Raw genomic sequence first — 6,042 nt, 5'->3', positions numbered from 1 at the left:
CTAAATGGCTTCTATTGGTGAACAATTCCTCTCTCTCACATGCATTGTTTCAGGATATGACTATTGATGTTATTGACGCCTTACAGGATGAAATGTATGAGAACATAGACATTGCATGGTATCATTTTGCTAACCGTATCCAAACAGTTATCAATGTATATGGCGAATGGTATTTGGGGGATGAAAGACACTGTATATATCAACTGAAGAATATGTTGCAGTTTCTGGAGGAGGCCAGTCATACTCTCATGCTATCTCGGCAAGAGGAGGATTATATTGTCTATGCAAAGCATGCGTTGGCTCGCAATGATCATCGGAAATTGCAAAAATGACAAGTTAGATCACGCCAAAAACCCCTTTTGGATAAAGGTTGTTCATCCAAAGCTCTCTTCAAAAGCTTGCATGTTTCTAAACAAAAACAATGTATATCTAGAGTGATGAAAGAGGCTGGCAATTGGACACATGGCATGTACCAGCTAGAGCATGAATGTGTTATGCATTTTCAACATGTTTTTGCAACACCGCCCCAAATGACTCCTGATATTCGTAGGGCTAGGCAGGAGCTTCTGTCTCGTGTTCCTAACATTGTGGATATGGATGAAGTGGCTGATTTGGAGTCCATGTTTTTAACTAAGGAACTAAACATGGCACTAAAGGCGCTTGGTAAATGGAAGTCTTTAGGATGGGATGGATTAATTGTGGAGTTCTTTTTGCAGTTTTGGACTATGCTCGAAGAATCACTTTTGCTTATGATCAATGAGGCTTGGAATTCGAGCATCATGCCTTTTGCTTGGTAGGAGGGACTGATAAGATTGGTGCCAAAAAAGGATTTGTGTCAAAAACTTTCTAACTTGCGCCTTATTACCTCGATGCCAATGATCTATACATTGATCACTAAGATTATGACTAACCGACTCAAAAAGATTTTGAATAGGGGTATCCATCCAACACAATATCGTTTTGCGCCTCACAGACAAATAATAGATAGCATTGCTAATGTATATGTTGGCATAATGCAAAATATGCCAAGCAGGATGTATTTTATTGCATGTTGATATTGCTAAGGCTTTTGATACAGTCCATTGCAGAAGTTATGCAAAGTTGGGCTTCGGTCCAAAAATGCAGAACATAATTTACTGGCTATAAAGAGATAGCACTGCCAGATGCATTTTGGGAAAAGGCTTATCCTCTCGATGGGTTTTGGGTAGATTTGTTCGACAAGGCTTCCCTCTCAGTGCCTTGCTCTATGCTATTGCTACTCATCCCTTCTTGACATATATGGATAAGCTCATTGAGGTTGGCAGATTACATGGGTTTCTTGGAGCTGTGCACTTTGGCTCTCCTTCTCCCCCCCCCTCCGACGAGCTTACTTTCTTTTTACAAGAGGCATTTGGGTTTGCCAAAGTGTTGTTGATGTTGAAGGAAATGTTTTGTCCTTTCCTTGAGCTCAAAGCTTTTAGCAATTGGGTATGCACTACAAACCTTTATGGTGTATGTTGCAGGAATAATTGCAGCCTTTTACTCCTCTTATGGTTGTTCGGGATGGTGAAAGAACGGAGGATTGGATTTTCCATAGGGTAGATCTTGGATCTTATCCTAGATTCTCTTTTCCTTAGGTTTCCACTGCTTTGATCTATAGGTTGATTATTCTTGCACCTTTGTTTGTCAATCGAGTTATTAAGATTTGGCTCCTCACTAAGACAACACGTTGGTGGAAACAAAATCTAAAGAAAATTTGGCATAGTAAATTGCCACTCGAATCTTTATGACGATGCTTGTTGGGAGTTCTCATATTTGTCAAGGTATGAAAATATGATACTGTACGGTATGATACCGTACGGGAATTTTTGGTACGATATGAAATTTTGGGATACCGTACGATAAAATACGGGTTTTTTTTACACTTACAAACTATGGAGCTTCAAGCTTGAATGTCAGGGAAGGTTGAGGAGGGAGGAGTCCACAGTGCTTGAGGAACCACAACATGGAGATGTGTCTCTCCCAGTTGGATCTCCCAATTGTCTCCAAAAAAGAGCCTACATGGGTAATGCGATACCAAAGGTCTCCGAGTGTAGTGTTTATGACTAAGGGACCGTCCTTGCAAAGATACAGGCAGTGCATCTAGGGTGATAGGTTTAGAGACTCCCGTGTAGATCAAAATGGCCGTGTCCAAATCTTCTCTCTCGTACATAACTTGAGGATCTGACTGTCTAGCCTACCTATACCAGGGATCTCCAAGTGATGTAGCAAGATTCTCTCATCCTACCAATCAAGTGTACACTACCAGTCTACCTTACCAGATTTTTAGGGTCTCTCAGCAACCCCATATGGAATATTGAGTGGACACGAAAGTTTCAAAGTATTGCGGGCATTTGGGATCTTTGTTGAGTAGGATTTCTATTTTTTTTGAGCATTTGGAGTTTTTTTTTCTCAAGGTGGGAGGGGGGGGGGGACTCGTACTGTATGATATCGTATGAACCGTATGGTACGAATAGGTTCGTACCAATACGAGAAACAACCCTGGGAGTGCTCCCAGTTGGAGATCTTGAAAAAAGACACATAGCTGCACCAAAATGCCCTTCTGGCCCTTGCATAAAGGAAATAGTGATGCATCTTCCTTGGTCTTGTCCACAGACCAAAAGTTTCCTTTGCCAAATTTTGCATTTTCTTCAACTCAGATTTCTAGGGTATTCCTTCTCCAGATTTTTTTGGCTCTTTCGCGCAGGTGGCCTTGTGCATTGGATCATGCACAACCCTTTCTAATTTGGACTAGATATTGGGCTTTATGGACAATATGGCATGCAAGAAATCAATTGGTTTTTCATTCCATCAAGATTGCACGATATCCCTACTTGCGTCAATCTTTGTTTGATTCCAATGTTCCATCCATCTGGATCAGATTGATTATGGCCAATTGGCTTTGTTTTTTCAGTGTTTTTAGCTTCTATGAGTGCTCTTTAAGAAGTTTTCCTTCTTTCTTTGTACAGTGAAGCAATAGAACATAGCCTTTTACAAAAAAAAAAGATACGATCGAGGGTGGATAAATTCCTTTTGAAGCCTGCCTGACTTGATGCTCTATACCCCAACCTCTTAGCCATAAAGTTGATTTCTGCCTCTAGCATTGAACCATAGTTCTTTGCCATTGTGTGGCCAAACATGATAGTCCTGTAATTTTTCAGATCCATGGAGTCTCCTACTTGTGGGTGGGGACAATGGTGTTTGTGGTCCAGGAGGGGTGGAAGCCTTCACAAAGAGCTCTTTGCAAGGATGGGAGAAAGCACATGGTGCTCGTGGGCAAAGTTTTCCATGTGTAGATCTTCATGATCTTTTGCTCTCCCATTATGAAACTTTTTGAGAGCCCGAGTGTGACGTTGGTGGCATTAAAGAGGAAAGAGGATGTGGGTTGCAGTATGTGTGACATTTGGGCTTAAATCTGCCTAATTGTGATCTACATGCAAGTGACATGTGTCTTTTCAGATATTGCGGCGTGTGGATGAATCCTTCCGTTGTGGTCCACAAGAAGTTATTGCGCTAGAACTACATCTTCGGGTGTAGCTCCAGAGACGCTAACCAAGGCTAAAGTGACTACTTCTTGTAGGCGGTGCTCCCATCCTAGAGAGACAGTGCCTCACCTTCTTTGGTATTGCTTGCACCCTTGGGGTTTTCTTGATGACTTGTCCGGACCCCTCCAAGATCGTTTTCCTAGGAGGCATTTCGGGCGAATGTTTTGGCTTTTTGGTTGTCTTTCTTCTCCACTACCAGCTTATATAGACTTCCTTGACTGGACTCGATTCTGGGCATTGTGGACTATCTGCCATGCTCGAAATCAGCTGCTTTTCTCTAGAGATTTGTTTTAGCTTTTTGCTTACTTCTGGAGAGCCCTTTTACAATCCCTCCAAGATTCTCATGAACTCGGAGACCTTTCCTTTTAGCAAACTAGAGGTGTTCTCCCACTGTTTTTGAACTAAGTAGTAGCTGCCCCACTCTGGGACAACTATGAATGTACATTGATTCTTCTAATGAGAGAGTGGTTTCACCAAAAAAAAAGGTGAGTATGTAGGCTAATTTCGTAAGGGTTGCACACAGTTGGCTTTGTTTTTTCAATGTTTTTAACTTGTGTGACTGTTCTTCAGGAAGTATGCCTCATTTTTGAGGACTTATTTCTTTGTACAGTGAAGAAATAGAACATAGCTTTTTACAAAAAAAAAAGTGAGTATGTAGGCTAAGAAGGTCAAAGGGGATAACCGGATAACATCCTAGTGAATGACATGGAGGGAGGGTGCATCTAGACTATAGTGGAAAGGTGGTAGGTGGCAGTCCAAATGGCCCTTCTGTGAGAAACCAGCAGTTGGCCCTGGCATACCATACCCTGTTATGCCCCAGCTCTGCCAATTGTCTAGATGACTACATAGCAAGCCGTGGTAGTCTATGTTTGTCCAAAGTGTGGAGGCGGTTGATTATGTAGCAAGCCCTGGTAGTCTATGTTTGTCCAAAGTGTGGAGGCGGTGTATGTCTATCACCATCAAGATCAAAAGAATCTCTGAGAGGCAGTGTATGTCCATCACCATCAAGATCAAAAGAATCTTTGGAGACTGGTAAAGTGATCTACAGAAGAAGGAAAAAGGGTTGACATGAACAACAAAAAAAAGCAGCGATTCCGGACATGGTAGATAGTCCAAAGTGCCTAGAATCTCGTCCGATCCAGAAAGAGTGCATAAGCTGGCGATCGTGGAGAGAGTTGACCAAAAAGCCGAAATTGCCTCCCAAAAAGTTTGCCTGGAAATTGTTCCCGTAGGTGCCTTGACAATCTGTTCAAGAGGGCTCGACAGTGGGAGCAATACCACAGAAGATGGGGCACTGTCTCACTTGGGTGAGAGCATCCGTAGCTGAAGTGTTACTCGTAGCTGTCCCACTTTGGGCCAGCTATGAATCTACATTACTTTTACTAATGAAGCTGTGGTTTCATTAAAAAAAAGTATGTCTATCACCATCTGAAAAAGGGCATCTACCATCAGCAGTGCCACTTGGAACTCTGCAAGAATGATGGGGTGTGGTAGTGATGGTTTTCTCTTCATCATGCGGGAGAACATCACAACGTGAAGCCTCTCAATCCTCCTTCCCCACATCTGTCTCTAGAAAGGGTCCCCATACATCGCAGATGGAGTTACTAAGGTGTCAAAAAGCCATCCCTTAGTATTGGGTTCCTGGAAGTGTGTCTAGAAGCACTGTCTCTCAACGAGGGCTAAAGCTGCATTGCCCCTTGTGAATTTGGCTTAGGCTGTTCGACTCATGGTAAAAATCACGCCGGAGAAGGTATGTCAAGTTTTACGTAGGATGTGACTGTATACACCAGATCTCCTATGTAGGTGAAGTGATTCATGGATGTCATTGAGTGCAAGGTGTTAAAAAATCATCACCTTGGTCTTGCAAAGGTTCACGGCCATTTGGATAGCTAGGAATCATAATAATAAACATGTCGAACCACTTTACTTGTTTGGAGCTTCTTTTCATTTGTAAAGGAGTTCACTCTGAATTTTGAGGGGTAGTCTGCTGATTTCTGATTATTGTACTTTCTCTCATCAGCTGCTTAAAGCTTCATTTAGATCTCGGGATTTCCTACTGCTTCAGTTTTTTTGTGACTTAAAATTACTAGAAGATATAGTAATCTACTTTAGAGTCTAAATTCGTATGCTGACTGATTTTCTTGTGGGATTCTAAAACCAGATTTCTACTTCCGAAGCTCCAACAAAGGAATCCGATCTGAGAGGTCTTGTTTGGCCGTCTCCAAATGACGAGGTCCCATTTTGGAAGCAAGACTTTACCCCAAGATTAAAATTTTACAATGCATCGGCAGCAAACTCCCAAAACCCTGTCGATCAAGACTCAGATGCTTTGCATGTGGTCCATGTCACTGCCGAGATGGCACCTCTAGCAAAAGTCGGTGGCTTGGCCGATGTTGTTACTGGCCTGGCTAGAGCGTGTTTGGATATGGGTCACAAGGTAGAAGTTATGCTCCCTTTTTACGAGTGCATCCCACAACAC

The sequence above is a fragment of the Cibotium barometz genome, chromosome 2, assembly GCF_041138505.1.
Source record: "Cibotium barometz isolate CiBa-2024 chromosome 2, ASM4113850v1, whole genome shotgun sequence".
In the NCBI taxonomy this organism is placed as follows: domain Eukaryota; kingdom Viridiplantae; phylum Streptophyta; class Polypodiopsida; order Cyatheales; family Cibotiaceae; genus Cibotium; species Cibotium barometz.
Note: the sequence above shows the minus strand (reverse complement) of the source record.